We start from the raw sequence: 23,449 nt of genomic DNA on the forward strand, positions 1-23,449 counted from the left end.
TTTCAAGATCAGAGAGCTGTTTGTAATTTTGCATCATGCTGAAAGTACATTCACCTGTTTCCTAACCAAATTATGCTCAATGGAAAATGTTTATTCCAGGTTCCTGACTAAAACTTTTGATAGGGATATGCCCATTGATATCTCAAACAAACACCTCAGGTGTAAAGCAATTAGAAGTCAGATCAGGAAAGAAGTGGCACAAGGGAAAGGGCAGAACCACACCTGGTTTTATAAAAGTAGGTGAAGACTACAAATTATTTAATATAAAAAAAATCTTTTATTTTTAGAAAATGCTATACCATGCTGCTTTACATGGAAGAGATATTTAGGTTATAAAATTGTGTTCCACAATATCTGTGAATACTTTCCTGCCTGGGGCACTCCTTACAAGTGTCATGCCCTGAGAAATTCACATGTGATATTATGTCCCAGATATTACAAATGCTGTTTATGGTCATTTCATTATGACTAGGGTCTCCCTCAAGTATGACACAGGAACTACATTTGAATTTAGTTTTCTAAATTCAGATGCAAGATTTATGGCTTTATTTTTTCTTTGTTTTTTAAATGAAGGATATATTTAACATTATATTCTCACCTGTTATGAGCTAAATTTTCTTTCCTCAAAAATTCACACATCGAAGTTTTAATCCCCACCACCTGTGAATGGGATATTACTTGGAAATAGTTTCTTTGTGTTATTTTTAAGATGAGTTGAACAGAGTGGACACTAATTGTTATAATTTGGATGTGAGGTGTTCCCCAAAAGTTCACATGTGATACAATGCAAGAAGGGTCAGAGAAGAAATGATTGTGTTATTAGAGCCTTAACCCAATCAGTGAGTGAGTCACCTGATGGGATTAACTAAGTGGTAACTGATGTGGTAAGGTGTGGCTGAAGGAGGTAGGAATTGGGTGTGTGGCTCTGGGGTATGTATTTGTGTCTGGCAAATGGAGTCTCTCACTCTGCTTTCTGATCATCATGTGAGCTGGTTCTCTCTGCCATGTGAGGCCATGATGTCCTGCCTCACCTCAAGTCCCAAGGAATGGAGCCTGCTGTCTTTGAAACCGTGAGCCCCTAAATAAGCCTTTCCTCCTCCACGGTTGTTCTGGTCAGGTCTTTCTGTCACAGCAGAAAAAAGTTTACTAAAACAGTAATTCAATGTGAAAATTTGGACAACTGATAGAGAAAACATAGGGAGAAGGCCATGTGAAGATAAAGAAGGCATTGATGTATCTAAAAACCAAAGATTGGTGGCAAATCCAGGGGTTAATGAAGCATGGAACAGGGTTTTCCTCAGCCCTCAGAAGGAACTGATCAGTACCCTGACCTTGGACTTCTAGTCCCCAAAACTGTGAGACAATAGATTACTGCTATTTAGTCCATGCAGTTTGTGTTACTCTTATGGGTTCCTGAGAAACTAATACAATAAAAGTATGTGTTGCTGGCGTGTTTGTGTGTATGCTTGTTATTCAAACGTGAGAATGCTTTGGATGCACGAAATGAGGCACTTAACTTGGGGAAGCTGAATTCATTAACTGGCAGAATTTCAGCAAAAATGAAGGAATGTTCACTTTTTTTGTCTACAGTTTTTGCTGTTTATAGCTCTTGTTGTTTTAATAGGTTGTTTTCAACCTATTAATTTGTGGTGATAGCATTGTGTCCATGGACTCTAACAAATTTGAATTAACTGTCAATTAGAGAATAAATGAATATCCCTCACAACTCATTCGTCATTCCCTCTTTTTTTTTCCTCCTCCCATTCTCTTTCCTTGTTGTAGTTTACCCTTCAAATTTCTTTCTGCATCAACAAGATTTTGGCAATTTGCTTCAGGAGAAATCAGCCCCAGTGTCTCCTAGGCAGCTGGTCAGTTTCTCTACTTACTGCCATTCTTTTCAAGACCTCGTGTGTAGAATACAAAATGGGGTTAGCAGAGAGGGTAGAACGAGAAATCTGATTCCAACTTCACTTAAGTCTTTTGAAATATGGAGACTGGAATTCCTGAATCCCTTGAATCTTTCTCTGGACTTCTTCCTGTTTCATAGAGTATAAGAGAGCAACCTCCGGGGTCACCTGTACTCTGTTCTCTGTCATTCCTTTGGAGGCCTGGTAAGAAATTCTGTGATGATACCATTGTGGACTCTTCTGTATTCCCCAGACAGAATACAGATAATTAGATGCATGCTTCTATTATTATTCTCTATTTATATGGGATTGTGAAGAGTGAATTAATATCTCCAAAGATCCCACTCATAATAAAGAAAAAAACAGATAAGAATTGATTTGTATGTATTGCTATTGTGCTTAAATCAGTATGTTTCTCTATTTGCTTTTCAGCCTCACACAGGAGAAGTTTAGGAAAAGAAAGGGACAGAAATCTGTAAATGGGAAGATTTTTTCCCCCAATGTCATTGTTTGCAGTGTGTTTGCCCACCGACACACCATTGGGCAGATTTTGATGTGTTAGTCTCCTCTGCCATCCCCCAAAAGAAAGAAGCATTACACAAACCAACAATACATTTTGATATTTATCTAAGCCTCCTGTGTTATCAAAATCAAACTCTAAATATTCCTAGAACTGCTTCTCAGGACTTCCAGTAATTCTGAATGGGACAGAAATCAGTGAAAATGATCTCTGTCTTCCCATGTTTAGGCATTTGGGCTATGAGAAAGAGAAAAAAGCACAGGTGGAACTCTTGCCTGCATGCTTCCTCAAGCTGCAGTGGCTCAGCACCTGATTACACAGGGCCTCTGGGTCCCTGCTTTAATACATGTGATCTGCAAGTGAGCTGCCACCTTGCAGAGTCCTTACGACAGCAGTGAGCAGCACAAGTAAATGTTGACTCCCAAGAAGAGGTAGAAAGGAGGTGAGTGTGTTTCCTCTAGGATTTTCATCCTACTGGAATTACTTTTGTAAAAAGAATATCATAAGGGTGAAGTTTCCCATTAATATTTACTTTCAAAGATACAGATAATAGACCTTGATAGGAAGGACAAGTTTTCACAGCACATCTTTGAAGCAGATGCCCCCCTCCCTGTAGGATATGCGGGCATATACTTTTTTTCAGGGTCTCTGTCTAAAACAAACATTTTGAGTCACTCTGAATCACTATCAGTGCCTTTCTGATGGTCTGATCCACACTATCTTGAGAAAGAAATTAGGTACATACAGAGAGAATGATAGGTTGGCCAGGCACCCTCCAGAACTGACAAAATTGCTAGATTTTTGGAACTTCTCCAGAAGAGAGGGTTGAAGAAAAAATTGAACTCATGCATCCTGCATGGAAGGAACTGCCTCCCTGACAGTTGGAGGCTAGGCAAATAGACTTAGAAAATTTCAAGGAAAGTCTTCCAAAAAGTAAGAGAGAGTAGGGACCACCACATGGGTTGGTACCTGGATTCCACTTTCCTGCATTTATGGAAGTACTGCTTTGCATACCTATTAATTAGGTATGGTTCAAATATGCAGTGCTCCAAAGAGAATTTTGTACATAATGTATGACTGATATTTAAGCAGCACCATTCATAGTGAAAGGGGGAAAATCACTTTTGTTTTATTAAAGCACATTTACCTGAGTGTTGTATTTGAGTTAAATATTCAAATGCCCATGCTTTGGTACACATGAATATATTATCCTATTGTTTGAGAAAATAACCACTTGTAAAAATGACTACATATGATTAGACTATTTGCAATATGTTTCACAAAGTGGAAATGAAATGGCTGAATCATATCAAATATTTGAACAACATATGTTGATATGCAAAGTGTTATGAAAATGGACTATTTTTATAGAAGTCAAAAATGCTGCAATGATTATATGGGTTGCTACAGTTTTAAATTGTTTTATAAGATTATATGGAAAGTTTTGGTCTTCATATAAACTTTGCCCATTTAAAAACTTTTTTATTCACATTTATTAATTATATATATTGATGGGATTCAATGTGATATTTCAACATATGCATACTGTGTGTTAGCATTTCCTTCTCATTATTTCTCTGTTTGGAGTCTTCCAAACTTTTATAAACTATGCAGTAGGTTATTGTGAACTACAGTCACCCCACTGTACTATGCACTACAACTTATTCCTCTGTGATTTGGTCCCCGTTATTCGACCCTTCTTTGTCCTCCCTTCCCTTCTATCAATCCCTACTGTATATTCAGGTGAAATTTTTTAGCTTCCATTTATGAGAGAGAACATGTGGCATTTGTCTTTCTGTGTTTCACTGATTTCACTGAACAGAATGTCCTCCAGTTCCATTTATTTTTCTGCAAATAACAAGATTTCATTCATGTTTGTCCATTTTAATGAGGAAGAGGAAATACAAAGGACTTTCATTTTCAGCCCTGTGGCCAACTCATATAAAACAACTTAAAAGCCTGGAAAATATGTGAGGGACATCTTTTAAAGTACATACTTAAAGAATAAAGACACAGAAGAAATTAAATAGTCCAAATAAAGAATATACTGAATGAAACTATACATAGGACCCTGAGGATCAGGTCCTAGAACAGAAAAAGGATGGAAGGTAAAAAGGAAGTAATAAAGTATGAGCATTAATCAATAATAATTATTAAGATTGGTCCATTCATTATGACAGATGTACAATGTAACTGGTGACGTACACATGCACTCTGTACTGTGTTCATGATTTTTCTGTAAATTTAAAACTATTCTAATAAACCAAGATTATTTAAAATATACAAACAAAAGAAACCCAAAGCCACTGTAGAACATCTTGGGTTCTTTGACATAGGTCCTGGAGAGGAGTCCCTGGGATCAGGTATAGCTCAACTGTTGACTTCTTAGGGAGAATTCTCCTGATGATTTGATCCAACAGAATCTCCAGCTGAGCAACAATATGCCACAGTATGTCCTATCATTCTCTTCTCAGAACTTAACACTGCTTAAAAATCTTGTTTATTTTTCTCATATATCTTCTGAATTCTGAGACAGAGTATAAGGTCCATGAAGCCAGGCATTTTTGTCCTCCTGAACCTGAATCTTGTGCTTTGAATTATCTGACATTTAATAGGTACTCATTAGACATTAGCTGGATAAGTGTCCTTTAAAACCACTTAGAATCATAGACTAACAAGCCCACATAAGAAAAAAAAAAAACATTCCCCATTTTGACATTATGTATGCTGCTCTCCAACAGCCATTTCCCACCCAGGAGGGCTGTCTCCCAATCATGCATCTCTAGACACGGCACTTCATACCTGCACATGTCCTGAAAGATCTTGCAGTTCAGGGTCTGCAGTTTATAAATAAGAGATCATGGACTTTACTCTCTTTGACTGACTTTAGGTAAAGAAACGTAATTAAATTAATAGCAGATCTATGGAATTTTAAGTGTATCCCTAGTCACAAATTAAAGGAGAAAGATGAGGGAATGTTTATTTGCTATTTATATTTCAGTACCCTCATCAGCACCATACAAACAAAGATTAAAGTGGGAAAAGCCTTACATGATTAAATTACACAAACTCTCTAGGCTTAGTTTTGAGATGCTTTCTCTGTATTTGCTGAGAGTGAGAAATAAAATTTGTAAATAAAATGATTTAACCACTTAAATTTATAAACTAGGTTTGCTACAGAAAATTGTTTTTTGAACTTAAAATATAAAATATACTTTATAAAAATTAAATTTTCTCATTTAAACTATAAAATAAATTTTGCTGGCCTTGGATTAATTTACTTTCCACTCTACATATTGTGCAGATTCTCTTGCTTATCACAACAAGCAAGCAAGGAAGCAAACAAAAAAACTACTACCAAAAAAGAAATAATGGAGACCACTGGGTTTGGCTCTCCTCTCGCAGATTTACAAACTACAATAGAGTCAAATCCAGGCACAACACAGAGTTTTGTTCTACCTTGACAAGAACACAGGAGATAAAATATCCTCAATGTTGGGGGCTATGCCATCCGGACTACACCAAGATGGCGCCTGGCAGCCAGCCAGAAGTTGTTTTGATCACATGGTGGTGAGGAAGTGATTAACATAGACACACCCAAGTGCTTTATCATTGGCGTATTCAAATAAGTCCGCGCACACAATGTGTGCACATGTATTCCTGAGTGCTCCTGCTGGTGCCTGTTTGACCTTTACCGTGATTGGACAGCTAAGTCCTCACCTGATCTTCGCATAACTAGCGTTGGCCCTACCCTTCGCCTCCTGGCGGGAATATAAGCCGGCTCTCCTCCAGTTCCGGGTTCCGGGTTCCTGAATCATCAATAAACTGCTTTAAATTCAAGAGTCTTGCTGCTCCTTTGTCTCCCCGCCAAATTGACTCCGCTGGACAGCGTCACTTCAACATTTATTAAAGGATAAAAGCAGGCTACTGTTGTAAGCACTTTGTAGTATTATTTAATTTAATCTTCACAACAGTCCTATGGAGTAGTAAGGAAATAAATACCAGAAATTATGAATAACTTCTGTCAAGTCAGACATCTAATAAGTGATAGAAAAGAATTCAGAGCCAGACATTCTAATTCTAAAGAATAACCAGCACACTATACCAATAACTAGTAAAAAATAACTTCTTTGGGTCCAATCCTACAGCAATAATGAGAAAGTTACATGGAACAAACACAAAGTCTTGTTGAAGTTTAAATTCATTAATTCCCCTTTCTTGATTTCTCCTCTATAACTTAAGCCTATCTCTTATGCATGAAATTCTGAATGTACACAAAGTTCATAAAAGAAGATAGTAGTGAGCATTATAAACATGGAAGGAAATAAGTAATTTGCTACCAATTTCTGATGATCAATCAAGACATTTAAAAACAGATTTCCAGTTGGTCATGATGGCCTATACCTGTAGTCCTAAATTTGGGAGGCAGAGGCAGGAGGATATTTTGAGCCCAGAAGTTGGAGACCAGCAAAGCAACATAACAAGACACTTGTCAACTCTGACAAATAGAACAGATGTCTTCTTTTTCCAGTTCATCTTATGAGATATTGTCATTCCGATTCTGATTTTTATGGCAAAAATCAATCATATCATTACCTTATTCCAATGGTATAGACTCTACAACTTCTGAAGGACCATTGGACAAAGTTTAGGTCTCATTGTTACAACTCAAGATCTCCATACACTGACCCAGATCTATCTCTCCACTAATCACTTTCTTGTAAATTATGCTATAGGTAAATCAAACTGATCGGGTTACTCTCCAAACTCTATACAGACTACAGTAGCTCTGTTTACTAACACATACAATATTTAATTTTCAATTAAAAATTCAGATAGCATTCTTTGAGTGCTAGTTCCACAGCAGATTTTTTTTCTTTTTTCCTATCACAAATAATATGTGTTTGTAATGGAAAAATTAGAAAGTGCGAACAGAAAAAGCAAGGCATTTTTAAGCCTAACACAAAGAGAACCACTGGGGAAAATTTTTTGGACATTCTTACTTTGTACACATATTGTATATGCAAAAACCAGAATCACACCATAAGTGTGGTTTTGTAAATTATTGTTATCCAATGGTGCATGAATATCTTCCCATATTGACAAATGTAGGTTGACATTATATTAATATTAATGACATTATAATTATATGTTAATTGCTCAGTATTTACTTACCCAAACCCATTTTTTTATTTCTTAGTGTTTAACTATCATATACAACATCAATGTGAACATTGCAGTATATACATCTTTACTTATTTGTCCAAATATTTCCTTAAGAAAAATAACTTCATGTGGAATTCTTGATAGAACATACCAAAACATTTTAAGCACATCTGATGCATTGTTAAAGCTCTCTGGAAAGACTGCACAAATTAAACAGCTATTTGCTCCTTGTTAACATTGGATATTAACTCTGAATTTAATATTTGCTTATTGAAATAAGAAAATAATCTCTTGTGGCTATTTTACTTTTGGACCAAATGTTTAGCAAAGTCAATATCATGAATTCCTTGAATTATAAGAGACAAGACCTGAATCAGATCCTTGGGTCTTTTCATACTTAAACCCAGACCTTCATTAACCCTGTTTTCTAGAAAATATTCCCTAACTTTTATAAATCAAATAACAACAACAGCAAAACCAAGTCATGAGTTAGGCCTTTGCCTCATGACCAAACTCATTTCAACAAGATCAGCATGGAACCTTTCTCAAACTTTCTCTGTGTTCTTACAACCTTCTGCTTCCAAGTCTTCTTTTACGTGAGTCCCATTCACGGAACTTCCTCAGTTGGAGGGAAGGTTATGATTAAAAGAAAATGTGGCTGCTCTACCTTGTTGGCTGTGTACTTTTCCTGAAGATGTCTCTCTACCTGCTCTAATGATCCAGTCTTAGCAGGTGGGAGAGGGCAAGGCTAAGCCATGCCACTGTGGAATTCAAGGAGCAGGATCTGTCAATATAATTGGCACCCTATCTGTCAGAGGATCTCTTAGGAACTGACAAGAAGGAGACACATAATTAGCAGGCATGCCTTTCTCCTTGAAAGTAAAGTAAAACTTAATAAACATAATGTCCACAGGGTGCATAGACAAAACAGCTTTCCTGATACCCTTCTGAGTGGCAAGTATTTCACTGCCACTTGCCACTCCATGCAGCCCATAATAATGCAACCTCTCCAACAAGGATGAATGATTTATTCCATTTTGAAGTTGCCCAGAGGTAGAGTTTCCAATTGTGCCTGTGGCTCAGGGACAATCTGAAGTCTAACTTTAGGGAACTAACTGTGCTCTCAGGCTCTGTCTATTGTCCTTGTGCTTAAAGGCATCTCCGGACTCAACCTTACCTCTAGACTTCCTAAAACTCTAAAAAGGAAAAAGAATAATGGAATGTTTGGTGCAGGATAGAAGCAGGCATCAGCACATCTTAGCAATGCCCATTATACTAAAGAAAAATTTCTCAGGAAACAAGCTAAGAATTAGAAATGAAAAAGGACTAAACTAATGGAATATGAAACTGGACCTAAGTGCCACTGCCTAACTGTGGTGTTGGAAAATCTACTGATCTTAAAATAAAATTCCTCAATTGTAAAAAGAAGTGATAACAGATAGAGATTAAATAAAAAACAGGGGAAACAAAACGAAAATATCTGACGGTATATATTTCCTTATTATCTTTAGCTTCTGATGGTTGTTTCTGTTTTTCTTTTCTTTCTCTTTTGGTACCACTCGACCAGGGACACTCAACCACTGAACCACCTCCCCAGCCTTATTTTGTATTTTACTTAGATGTAGGGTCTCACTAAGTTGCTTAGGGCCTCACTAAATTGCTGAAGCTGGCTTTGAGCTCGCGATCCTCCTGTCTCAGCCTCCAGAGTCACTGGAATTACAGGTAAGCACCACTGTGCCTGGCTCTGTTTTTCTTCTTAACATTATTTTTCCATGGGCTGTATATTCACATGGTAAAAAGAAAAAATATATAGTGAAAATTCTCTCTCACAGGTCTAACATCTGGACACTTAGTTTCCCTCTTCACAGTAAGTAAATTTTAACACTTTTATTTGTATTATTCCAGAGCTATTGGATGCATTTATAAGAAATTAACTCTGGCCTGGTGTAGTGGTGCAAGCCTGTAATCCCAGCAGCTTGGGAGGCTGAGGTAGGAGGACTGCAAGTTCAAAACCAGCTTCAGAAATTTAGTGAGACCCTGTCTCTAACAAAATACAAAATATGGATGGGGATGTGCTCAGTGGTAGAGTGCCCCTGAGTTCAATCCCCAGTACCCACCACCCACCCAAAATTAACTCTGATCATACATAGGTATACATACATTTGCTTTTTTATCCCATATTTTATAAATTTTAGGATATCAATATATATGTTTGTATCTTCATTTTCACAGTTAATATGGAGTTTTTTTTAATATATGCCACAGAAATCTCATCTTGTTTATATTATTGTTGTATAGTACTTCACAATGGGGTATTCTATAATCTAATCACTCCCATTTGGTGGGAATTTAAGGTCTTTTTAACATTTTGCTACTTGAAATAGAAATATTTCCCTATATAAACTCAAATATGGATGTGTATATATATCATGCTATATACAATATTTTATATGCATATATAAATTTTACCTATGTGAAGGACACCTTTAAGATAAATTCTTAGAGGTAGAATGTTGGTTCAAAGGGCACTTTATTATTTTGCATTTGTTATTTTTATAGCTATTTTTAAATTGTACCCCTAAGAAATTATAGCAATTTCTATTACTAACCCAAATATCTGATATTGTCTGTTCACCTTCAATAGTTATATATATGTATGTCAAACCAGCATGTGAAATTAGTATCTCAGTATAATTTGAGTTTCTATTTCTCATATTCTGAATGAGGTTGAATGTTTTTTTCATGTTTGAATCATTTATATTTAGTTTTGTGTACTTTTTTTGATATTTTTTCCTAACAAGTGATTAGATTCTATTACTAGAAATACCAGATCCCAACAGAAAGTTTTCTTCATTTGTTATTTGTCTTTTGCTAATTGTGGATTTTGTATGTAAATGATGGTGAGGAGATGGAGGAGGAGGAGGGAGAGGATGATCTAGATAAGTATATCAATCTATTTATGGATTGGAATTTTGTTTTCTATGAATATATTTTTACATATGTTACTGTTTATGTACATATATATTTCACATTACATGAGGTAGTAACATAAATGGAAATAATATTCCACAGTATCTCTAAAAATTTGATTTCTGTTTTCTACATATATCCAATTCATTTATAACTTTTTGGTGTAAGTTGGAAGTTGGGATCCAATTTTATTTTATTTTGTTTTTGCAGACAGACACCCATCTATCACAGTACCCAATATCGTACTATTCAGTATCACAGTACTCAGTATCCAGTACTGAATGCTGATTGATTCTAAGGATAATTTCCCATTCAATACCGGCACGCATAGTTTGAGTTTGGAAGTATATATGAAATAGGTGAGAACATACAAGAAATTGGCTGAGGCTGCAGAACCCAAGGAGCTAGGCCTGGATTTATCTTTGACTTAGTTGATTTAATCTGGTAGTTTTGTCTCTACATCAAACATCACCCTCTTCTAATATGTGTACATTTAATACTGCTGCCTGATTAATCTTTTTAAAACACAAATATGGTTATTTAAGAAGATCTGTCCAATCATGTAACAATAAATACATACTGTTGGAAGTAGGGGAAAATGGTTCAGGTTTTTTTTTGTTTTTTTTTTTGTTTGTTTGTTTGTTTTTTTTGGTAGCAGGGGTTGATCCCAGAGGTACTTAACCACTGAGCCTCATCCGCAGCCCTTTTAAAATATTTTATTTAGAGACAGGGTCTCACAGAGTTGCTTAGAGGCTTGCTAAGTTGTTGAGGCTCATTTTGAACTTGTGATTCTCCTGCCTCGGCCTCCTGAGCTCCCTGTGCACCATGGCACCCAGTCAATGTTCAGTTTTTAATATGTATTCTACTTGTACCAGTCATCTGTTAGATTATCCCTCTAATGCTGCATTTTTCACCTTAAATTTTGGCAAACATAATTATATAATTATCTTTCCAAGAATGTATATTCCACAAAGGAAAGGACTAAAGTCTCACCCAGCACATTTGAATGTGCAGTAAATAGATACTAACAGACACTTTATTGAAGTAAAAGTAGCTCTCTTATAAATAACTCATCTAATACCTTTGGTTACAACTCTTTCAGCAAACTTCTCTAAGCACCACACTCTATACCTGAAGAAAGGGATGGGGCAATCAAGCCCACCTTCTACTCATCTTGTAAGAAAGAATAGTGGATAAAATATTTATTTATGAATTTGTAGTGTTAAAGTAGCTACAAGAATTTCCAGAACTATACTCAGAGATTTAAAGAGATCTATTATTTCCTTTGATTTAAACTTTTATTATCTTGTACTTACAGTTTGTAATTTTCTCCCAGTACTATATAACTTCTGACAAAACAGATTGCATGCCAGATAAGCTAAATAAGTAAATATCCTCAAATAGACATTAACAGCATCCTGATGGTTTGCTAAATAACCATGCAAACATAGCAATTACAAATCAGATGTTCTGACCCTGAAGTTCCACCTTGCTGCTTCCAGGGACTCTCAGAAGCATGGATCCTAAGTTCTGTCTGCAGCTCTTCTACTTATCATTCCTTCTTCAGGTGAAGTGAGATGTGCTGAAGCATTTAGCCATTTTCCTTCATCTATGTCCGGTTTTAACTGAGTGTCAGTACACCACAGACACCTGTTGCTCTCAGACAGATGGCCAACTGGTCCCTGCCAGCATGCCTGAGAGTACATGGTACTGCCAAGGATCATAGGCTGCAGGGGAAGTTCATGAGCTGTTATTCCAGGGACTCCTCCTCAAAGGATCTTTACCTTTTTGTTCTCTATCTGGGTTTCCACTCCAGACACAGCTGCTGGCTAGTGGCTAACTCCACAATTCCTCAAATTCACTTGATATTTATCTCCCCCTAGTAAGACAGAAAATGCTCTAATAATTGAATTTATTACACTGTGTTTATTTCAATTGCCACCTGGCATCACATTCAACTGACATATGCAGGAAAACCACCAGGCCAAAGGGGTCCCACGCAGGCCTGATTCTTGCCATAACATAATCATTAAGCCAAATCACACACTCTCAAGGGGGAGAAGAGACAGTGGGAAAAAATATGTGCCAAAGTATAGCTCCACCTTCATGATAATTACTGCAGATTCTGTTACATTAAAACAATATCAAAATATACATTTGAAATATTCATTTGTTTTACTTTAATGCCTCAATTTTATCAGATTATATTACTCCCCTAGTTAAAACTCTTCAATACTTTCCCATTGCAATCAGAATAAAATGAAAAATCATGACTGTGCTTCCCTAAATGGTCTTTTTGGATAACAAACTCTTCTTCCCCTGTTTTCTGTATCCCGGCACTCCTGGTTTCCTTTTGCTGGAAAATTCTAAGAGTGTTTACTGTTCTCTCTACAACCCCTTCCTGCTTCTTACCTTTCATTGTAACTGTTTCCTCACATTTTAGGGCTGGATGCAAATTTGACTTCAGTTCTCTTTGGTTACCCAAAAGCAACCTGTGTAAAACAGATCACCTCCTGATTCCCCTGTTTGATCTGTCTCCTTTTCCATATTTCATGTCTATGATGGTACTGGTCACACAAACTCTACAAAAGCAAAATCCTGGTCTTTCTTGTTGTTTTTATGATAACGGCAACAGGCACATAATGGGCACTCAGTAAATATTAAATCAATGAAGTCAATGCACCAATAACAAACACCTTTAATGTTCTTCTTAAATATGTATTTCCAGTAAATGGAAATGGGTAAGCACAAGTAATGATCTGATGGAGAAAGAGATAAGGGCTGTTTGTAAGATAGCAGGGACCCTAGTGGTTCGAGCCCACATCGTTACTGCAGTGCTGGACAAAGCAACTGACTACCCTGTTCACCTTTTCACCACTCACCATTGAAAAGTCAATAACCAAAAGCAATTGGTGAGAAAGATAATGGAGTAATTAAATTATGAATCCTATTTTTAAATACTTGACCATGCCAGAAAAGTCATCACTAACAAAAGAATGTACAAAAGCCACCATAATTTTGAAAATTCAGAACTGTATCTATTCTAATAATGATCACACCATATTCCCATTGTCAAGTATTTTAAACTGGAACCAGTATTTTTTGTTCTAAGGGTGAAAATAGAGTTCTGCTCCTCTTAATAATGTTTTTGGTTTCCATGATTTCAAGAGTGGATTTGTTTTTTCAAATTAAATGTAGCAAGTCAGTGAGCCTTTAATGTAGTCCTGTAGCTGTCAGAAAGAAAATAGAAATGGGCATGTTATTAATGGCTGAAAATTAGTTCACTTCCATCTGTTTGAAAAGCTCTTCTGCCACTTTAAGCACTCAGATCCACATTCATGTCAGGGAGATAAACCAGACTGAATGCTGGAAACATGAGGGAGCATCACATCAACAAGCCATTCCGTGAAGAAGGAACCATGATGTCTCAGTGGCCCCAGATGATTTCTCTCTAAGAATGGCGCCAGTTAGTTTACGTGGCACAATGTTCTGTCTCTCTTCCTCTGGTTTGGGTATGTAAGTGCAGATGACCATACCTTGGCACACATCTAAGAAATGACTATGAGTCATTTGGCAGACCAAATCACCACCAGGGTGCTAGTTAGGAAATCACAAGACATGAGTTCAGATCCAGCTCTACTTGTTAATACATGAATGCCCTAGGGCATGGGATCTAATTTCTATAAAAGTCAATCTGTCTTCACAGATATACATTGTGAAAGGTTCAGATGAGAATAAAATGAAATTAAAAGAAACTGCTTAATAGTCATTCTAGTTAACAGATTTTCAATAAAAGGTTCCCTTCTTCTTTCCATTTCTTCTTCAAAACAAAGATTCTGTGTAATGTAAAATTAGAAATTTAAAATGACAAGAGGAATATCAATAGAATTTTATAAATTGGTATTATACTGTTAGGGCTGTACCTCCCATAATTAAAATTTATCTGCTTGCATCTAAGTAGAAAATTAATGATGTATCTTAAAATTAGTTATTTTTCTTGTTTTCTTCTCATGAAAAAAACTAATGCAATGAGAGAAAATGGGATTTCCCCCCCACACCAAAACTGCAATAAAATTTATTTTTGGTCCTGTGAAGACACACAAAAAAGATGGCTATCTATAAACCAGTATATGAACTCTTTACCAGACACTAAATTTCCTGGCATCTTGATGTTGGACTTCACATCTTCTAGAACTATGAGAAATAAATTTATTTTATTTTTAAGCAAAAAGTAGTTAATTCTATGTGTGCCTTTACCTTTACATTATTTCATCAAATACTTAACATGACTTTGTGACCCAAGCTAAATCCCAGTTTGGAGATTTTTAATGAAGGTCCTTACTTTTAAAGAGAACCTGGTGTAGTGGTGAAAGACCAGCAGCTACGTTACAGGAAGGTAAGCATTACAAATAAAGGGATGGGAAAGTAATTTTGAAGCACATAGTTTAAGTGACTTGGGTTGGATAAGTGCACAGGGAAGATTCAGAAAAGTTCACTGAGATGGAATCACCTTTGAGTTATGGTTGGAAGATGGAAATATTACTAAGGCTCAGGAGAAAGGTAGAAGTTTGAAATATATATTTGGAGTCCTCAGGGTTTTAGTGGCAGGAGTATGGATGAGGTTGGTCAGTGTCACTATGTAGAATGACAACAAATAGCTAACCATCTGTTGCTTTATTAGTCAGCTTTTCCTATTTTTATCAAACAACCCTAACACATTCATAAGTTACAGAAATAGACACTTATTTCTTGGTCACTTAATTTGTTATGAAATCCATGGTTGACCTGAACTCTACTGGTCATTTCTGGGCTATTCTGAATTTTGACTGAGCTCCTAGTATCTGCTCACGAAAAAACTAATGCAAGTAAGAAAAAATAAAACTCAAAGGAAATAAGAGTTCTTATACTAAAAAACTTATATAGAAAAAATCTTCCCAAAGACAAAATACTTTATTACTAAAAAAAAATAAAAGGTTGCCAAAAAAGAAAAAGGATATTCAACATAATAAAATTCCTGTGCTCCTAAATTTTATGTTCTTTAAATATTTACTGAGGGGCTGGAGATGTGGCTCAGTGGTAGAGAACTAATCTAGTCTGTATGAGGTACTGGGTTCAACTCTCAGCACCACATAAAAATAAATAAGTAAAATAAAGGTATTGTGTCCATCTACAACTAAAAACTTTTTAAAAATTTATTGAAAAAATGTAATGATAAAATACATTTTCAACTCAAAAATATTATCACTATTCTATAATTGGAAAGAAATAAAAGCTCTTAGAAAGTTAGAAATAGAGGGGTCTACTTCAACTTGATAGAGTTTCTAGGAAATAAACACATAACTAAGATACATAATAATACATAATAATTAAAGATTGAATCCTTTGCCTGGAAGTTTGGCAGAAACTTGAGGATGTCCACTGTCACTACTCTTATTCAATATTGTGTTAGAAGTTGTAGTAATGTAATAAGGAAATAAAATTAAGTCATATAGATCAAAAAGGAAGAAGTAAAATAATCCCTCTTGTAGAAGGCATGTTTGTCTATGTAAAACTCTCAAAGAAACTATTAAAAAGTCCCAAACTAAAACAGAAGTACAAGTTCACAGATGATAAGATGAAGATACGCAAATTGTTTACTTACATACTAGGAATGAACATGTGAACATTGACACTAAAAATACAGTTGTTTGGAATCACTGAGAAAACCAGTAAGTGTAAAAACACATTTGTAGTCCTTGTATGCTAAAAACCACAAAGCACTGACAGATGAAACCAAATAAGGACTAAAAAGAAATAGATATCCTGTGTTTATGGATTGAAAGACTCAGCACAGTGAAGATGTCAAATCTCTTCAAACTGATCACCAGTATTAAAAATCCCTATCCTATTGATATTTTAGCAAGAGTTTTTGTGTACATAGACAAAGTTACTATAAATTACATATATGAAAGGTAAAGAAGCTAAAGTAGCTGAGATAATTTTGAATAAAAGAAGTATGAGGAATCAGTCTACCCAATTTCAAGACTCTTATTATATAACTAAAAATATCAAGATTCTGTGGTATGGGCAAAGAAATAGACACACAGATTCACAGAACTCAGGAATACACCCCAAAAATATGCCAAAGTGAATTCTTGACAAAAATAGAGAGTAATTTAATAGAGGAAAAACAGCCTCTTCAACAAATGGGTTGGAGCAATTGGATATCTACTAGGAAAAATAAATGTCTTGACCATGTCATTGAGATCCTGTTGGTTGATGATATTAAGGAAATCATCTATGCCATTACTTATTTTCTGTCTAGTTGATCTATCAATTAAGAAAGTGGTATTGAAATTTTCAAATGTAGTTATGGATATCTCTGTTTCTTCTTTCTTGTATATCAACTTTTGCTTCACATATTTTGCTCCCTGTTTGTATATTCATTTAGTATTATCATGTACTCCTGATGTATTGATTTTTTATCATTAATGTTCCTCTACATCTCTGATCATTTTCTTTACACTGAACACTATTCTAACATCAATGTATCTATTCCTACTTTTTATTAATATTTGCATGATAAAATTTTCTATCTTCTCTATCAATGTGCTTATGCCATTGTATTTGAAGTGAGTTTCTTGTAGACAGCATGTAGTTAAGTAGTGTTTATAATCCACTATATTTATTTTTGTCTTTTAATTGGCATGTTTGGACTATTTATATTTAATGTAATTATTGAGAGATTAGTGAGAACATTTGACATTTAATATTATTTTGTATTCATTCTCATTTTTATTTCAGTGTGCAAGATTTTTTTTTTGCCTTCCTTTCAGTTAAAGACTTTTCTATGTAGTTTGAGTGAATTTCTTTGCATAGTTTTATAATTATTGTTTTAAGTATTACCTCACATGTGCATAACTTATCACATATACTGATGACATAGTTTTATCTGTTCTGGTTAAGTGTAGAAAGCTTCCTCCTCCTTACCCACTACCATACCACCATTAATGTACCCAATCTCATCTGATTTGTGTTCCTCATTCTATTTGTAATAAACTTCTCTTAAATGTTTCCCCATGTACATTTATGACATGATCAGACACTTTTATAATTTTCACTTAACAATCAATCATAACTGAGAAAATTCAAGAGGAGAAGAAACAAGTATATACCCATTCATCTTTCTCCATCTTGATCTTTCTAAACTTGTTTTATTATTTTCCATTCCATTTAGAGAATTTTCTTTAGTCAATCTTTTCATGTGAGGCCTACTGATAACAAAATGTCTTAATTTTCCTTCACATGAAAATGGTTTTATTTTTCTGTCATTCCTGAAGAATATTTTTGTTGAATACAGGATTTTGAGTTGACAGTTCCTTACATAAAGCATTTGAAAAATGTTTTTATCACTTCATTTGGGCTTCCATAATTTATAATGAGAAAGATTATATTTGAATGTTTTTCCCTAAGATAAGTAACAGCTTTTTTTCCTCACTATTGATTTCAAGATTGTTTTCTTTGTCTTTAGTTTTTTGTGAAGTTTGACTATGATGTGTCTTGGTGTTAATTTCCTTCAGTTTATCCTGTTTGAAGTTCAATCATTTTTTTGTGTTTTGGTTTTGTTTTGTTTTTCTGTATAGATATAGGTCTCTGCCAAATTTGGGGAGTTTTCAAACATAATTTCCTTGAGTACTTTTCAACCCAATCTTTCTCTTCTCAATGTTCTGAAGAAATGAAGGTTAGATCTTTTGTTATACTCCCATAGATATGAGAGGCCGTTTTCTCTTGTTTTCCAGTCTATGTTGTCCCCAATGTTGAGAAGAAATTTTTTTTTTATTATACATCCTCCAGTTCCTTGATTCTTTCCTCCATTCCCATAGTGAGCATATTCTCTGAGTATTTTTTTTAGTAGTTTATTTTTAGTACTAAAATTTTGATTTGGTTCTTTCTTGTATTTTCTATTTATTTTTTCTTTTTTTCTCAGACTTTCTATTTTTTCATTACTTGAAGTGGGTTTACAGTTTCTTGTTTATGTACTTTTTAGGATAGCTTAAATCTTCATCAGCTAATAATCGCAATTTTGTCATCTCTGTCAGCATAGTTTAATTCATGTGAAATTTAACTCGTTCTTGGTATAAGTGATTTTTATACAAACCTTGAGATTTAGGCTATTACATAATAGACTGTGGATACAGCTCCAGCAAGGGAAGTGGCTGGCATTGCCTCACCACTTCCAGGTAGATGTACAACCCAGGTTCCCCACTTTGTTTCTACTGACGTGTGTGGAGCATTGGTCATCATTTCTGCTTGATAGAGTGGGAGTTCTGCCTTTCCAGGTGGCCTCAATCTCATGGTAGAACTTATTATTACTAGATAGTGTTAAGAAGTTCTGGACTGTCCTCTAAGATTCCTGACACAATCCTAGTAGGGAGTGGGGAGGGACCCATTATTACTACTGGGAGTGGGAGGGATCCAGGTTCCCCACGCAAGGGCAGACAGCATGGGGAGTGGGGGCTTATTATTAATTAGTGATGATGAAAGTCCCAACTCAATCTCTTACAACACAACCTTGGTGGGTGTTTGGATACCTCATTACAACCTGTCGAGGGCAGAAATGTAGGACCCTTAGAACCCTTTGCGAGTGTGTGGAGTTGTGGACCTAGTTCTCTGTGGTGTTTGGCTGAAGTAGGGATGTAATCATTTAAAAGTTTTCTGTCTTACTAGACTGTCCTTTTCTTCATCCTTTCTCTGAAGTTTTTTTTTTATCTATGATCCTGACATTTCCAGGTTGCTATCGTCTTTATCCCCAAGTCTGCGATACAGAAAATAAAAAAGGAGCAATTTACCACTCTACTATTCCTTGGGTCTCTAGATCCTCGGTCCTGCCTTCTTCTCTTGACCTTTCAGAGTTGTATTATGACATACCCCAGAGTTTTTAGCTGTACTCAGTAAAAGAATACCTACTCCATCTTTCCAGAAGTGAACATTTCCAATAAGTTTTTTGTTTCATTTATTATTATTTTTCTCTTCCAATACTTTTATTCATTTCCACTGACTCTTTCACATCTATTCTTTTGTGACATATTTTTATCTATTTTATCTTTATATCTTTTTAGGTTATTCTACTATCTCAAGTTCTCAAAATACTAATCCCACAGTTTGTTATATCTGCCAATTTCCTTCCATGATAGTTTATTTCCTCTTGAGGCTTGTAATTTTTGAATGATTGTTTGTTTTCAACTTGAACCCCTTCTCCTGTGTTGTAGAAGCCCTGAAGAGCAGTTTTGTTTTGCTTCCACCAGGCACCTCTGAGAATTCACTTGTCCAGGATCACTATTTACATTTCTAATTTATCAGCTTAGAATTCATGCCCATACACAGAGTGTGAATTGATATTCCATACCTAGGAATGGCATGAGCTCTGAGTTTCAGTTCTTAATTGGAGATTTTTTTTTCTTACCCAGAGCATATAGGAAAGAGAGGCTTCCTTGTCAATTCTCAGAATGTATGATACTTTCTGGTTTGCTTGACAACTAATAGCTCTTAAGTTGTCCCAGCTTTGTTCTGCTATCTCAGTTTCAGCAATCTAATTGTACCTCTCATCTATGGCCATATCTCTAATCTAAGTGAACATTAAAACCCTAGCCTCTAGAATCCCAGCTGTTCCCACTAAGGCTTGAATTGATCTGTATACCTATGGTTCCATCTTGAGGTTCCTTATTTATTTGTATAAATTATTTCTGGCTCCTCAGGCCTGGTCATAATGTGCTGAAGCCAGCTCATATAGACAGGCAGGAAACAATGGTTAAATTTTTTTAAATATGTAAACTGTTATAAATAAGCTGGTTTGGAATTTTTAATTTTGGAGGTACTGTGTTAGTTCAGAATGTCATGATGGTGAAATTAGAATTTGGTCATTGATTTAACAAAACCAGAACATGCTTAAGAAATGATTTTACTTTTTATCCAGGACATTGTTCTTCCACCCTTCTACCCATTTTATTCAAATCCCCCATACAGAGATGAGAAATCTGAGACCTGATGAGTCAAATGGCAAAAGGCTTTTTTTCTCACTTTTAGTCATATACCTGCTTTTCTGCTTCATCCTGTGTCCTGCCCATGCTTGCTTAGCTGAAAGATTATTTCTCCACTTTTCTTTTAAAATAATAACTTATGCAAAGATCTAGATGCTTCCAGGTGGCAGGGTGTTGGAAGGCATCGTCAAGAGCTGTCCAGGCACTGGATTCCCTGTTGAGGTGCTCTTGGCTGGATCAGTCAGGAAAAAACCCTCTGAAAGACAGATGTCTCTTCACATCTCCCCAGAGGACACCAACACCTGCCAAATTGCCCCTGTGCCAACAAAAGTCCCCAGCATTCAGCTTTATTAAGCCTTTGCATAGCCAAACAGATGTCATTTTGAGTCAGTTCTTATTTTCCCATTTTCTAACTTTACCCTTCTCTCTCTTTTTAACATTTCTCCTTTGGGCCTCTCTTCTTCATGATATTGTCCATTACTGAAGTACATCATCACTAAAGGAATCATCACCAAAATACATATCCAAACATCCATTAACTTGCCATGTGAATGCATTGTTTCTCAGGTGCTATGTTTTATAAGGAAATGGCAGATTTTTAATTATCAGCAAGAAATGTATCTGACCTAAGAACTATAAAAGTGGTTTAAAACATGAAGAACCTACACACAATCAAAAACAAAAATATTGTCAATGAGCAGTACATTTGTTGTCTTTATTCATCATCCTTAACTGGTAAGGATATTTGAATCAATATACAACTCTGATGCCAAGGGAACTTGGATTTTAGAAAGTAGTATGACCAGCAATTACTCAATCTTACCTCCATCATTTGGTGAATAAGGAAGAAAAATTAAGAGAACAAACACCAGATCTTTTTTTTATTTTCAAACTCAGGAATTAGATCACTTCTCTATGTTACCTTCTTTATGCATACAATAAAGTCTACATATAGATTTAATGATACAAACTGAATTTACTTGAATGTCAGTCATGTGATAAAACAGTTTAAAAGGGCATGCTCTGTGGTTCAGATGACCAAAAAGTGATATGTTGGTGGTTGGTGGCATTTGAACCTTAGTTCATATATGAAAATTAAGACTTCACAATTAGCCATTATAAGGCATTCCTATAAAATAAAACATTTAACAGAATTTAATAGTTTCAAGTACAGACTCTGGAGCTAGAGTGACTGTGTATTAATACTGCTGTAATCATTGAAGACCTGTGTGACTGTAAATAGGTCATTGCCTTTTCTGTGTCTGTTTTCTCACTTATAAAGTTATAAAGTATGAATAATAACCCTAACTACATGTAGAATTGTTTTGAAAATTAAATTAAATGTTTATGTAGAATACTCAGAAGAGTTCCCAGCAAAAAGTAAACACTCCATATGGACTAGTTACTATAATTTTTTAAATGGTTACAATTTACCCCTTCCCTAACCCCACACAGAGTGACTGTTCAGCAGTTCTCACAAAGGGATAGACTCTTTCTCCAGTTCCATTAATTTACAGAAGTAATGGTGTATTGATTTTGATCCCAGGTTTCAAGAGGCCATGCATGCTTCCATACTCTCTCAGAGCTTTCTTCCACCACAAAAGTTGCTAAGGGTAACTACAGGGCATGAGACCATGCAGACCACAGTCAAGTCTGCCCAAACTAAGGTCTCAGAAAGACAAGCAAAATCAACAAAACCAGCCTAAAATTGACCACACATGCATGAAGAAGCCCAACTTAGAGTCACCAAACTGAGTCCAATGTAAATTACAAATCACAAAATTGTGAAATGAAGAAGCAGTTCTTATTTTCAATTTAGTGATGTTTTGTTGTGCGGCAATAACATGCTACTATTATTAATTTAAGGACATTTTTATATTACCCCAAATTCTTTGACACTTTTCTCATCAATAAGACAGGAGAAAATACTCCTTTAACACTCTTCCAATCAAAAAAGGGATGCATAGTTCTTCCTCTTGAATCTGGATTACTTTGTGACTGATTAACCAAGGAACTGCATCAGAAGTTATGTGACTTCTGAGACAAGGTCAGAAAGGACTCTGCAGTATACAACTGGCTTCTTTGAAATATGAACTCTGAGAGAAGTCAGACCTCATTATACTGAAGTCGTCATGCTGAGATGTTACATAGGAATCTCTGTTCAACAACCCCAACTGAGCTCCTAGTTGACAACCAGTCCTGGGACTGACCATCTCATACATCTAACCCTGTCAAGACTTGACTTCAGCCCTAATGACCTCTGACTACAACTTCATGGAAGACCCCATGTGAAAATTATCCCATCAAGCCCTTCTAGAATTCACTATCCACAAACCTTGGAGCAAAATTAAAGGATTATAAACTGCTAAGATTTGTAGTAATCAAATAATCAACAATTGAAACCAGAACATCACCCTGGAGTGACTGGCTAATGGTAGAAACTGCTTACTTCTAAAAAACTACTTTAGGTTAGGCACAGTGGTATACACCTGTAATCCTAATGACTCAGGAGGCTGAGGAAGGAGGATCCCAAGTTCAAAGCCAACCTCAGCATCTCAGTGAGGCTTGAACAATTTAGTGAGATTCTGTCTCAAAATAAAAAATTTAAAAAGATGTGGCTCAGTGGTTAAGAGCCTTTGGGTTTAATCACTGATACAAAAAAAAAAAAAAAGTCACTTTAAAATAGCAGGAAAAGTCTTCTTTATTATGCAAATAATAGTGTTTATCTTCTTGAAATTTTTGTATTAGTTTATTATTATGTCTATAATATTGGGGTTCATTTTGACATAATCATAGAAGCATGGAATATGATTTGCTCCAATTCAGTCCCCAGTCCTTCAGTTTCCCTCCATTTCTCTTCCCCCTGCTCT

General features: G+C 35.5%; 1 long non-coding RNA gene across 1 annotated transcript; it reads right to left on the reverse strand.

Moving 5' to 3' along the window:
- Positions 1–377: 377 nt before the first annotated feature.
- Positions 378–23,143, reverse strand: LOC306661624. The gene is made up of 3 exons (XR_013763914.1): positions 23,069–23,143; positions 6,179–6,403; positions 378–5,264 (listed from the first exon to the last, which is right to left on the reverse strand). It is a non-coding gene; the product is annotated as an uncharacterized lncRNA (long non-coding RNA).
- Positions 23,144–23,449: the final 306 nt, after the last annotated feature.

Source organism: Sciurus vulgaris (assembly GCF_902686455.1).
Source record: "Sciurus vulgaris genome assembly, chromosome: 5".
NCBI classification, from domain to species: Eukaryota; Metazoa; Chordata; class Mammalia; order Rodentia; family Sciuridae; genus Sciurus; species Sciurus vulgaris.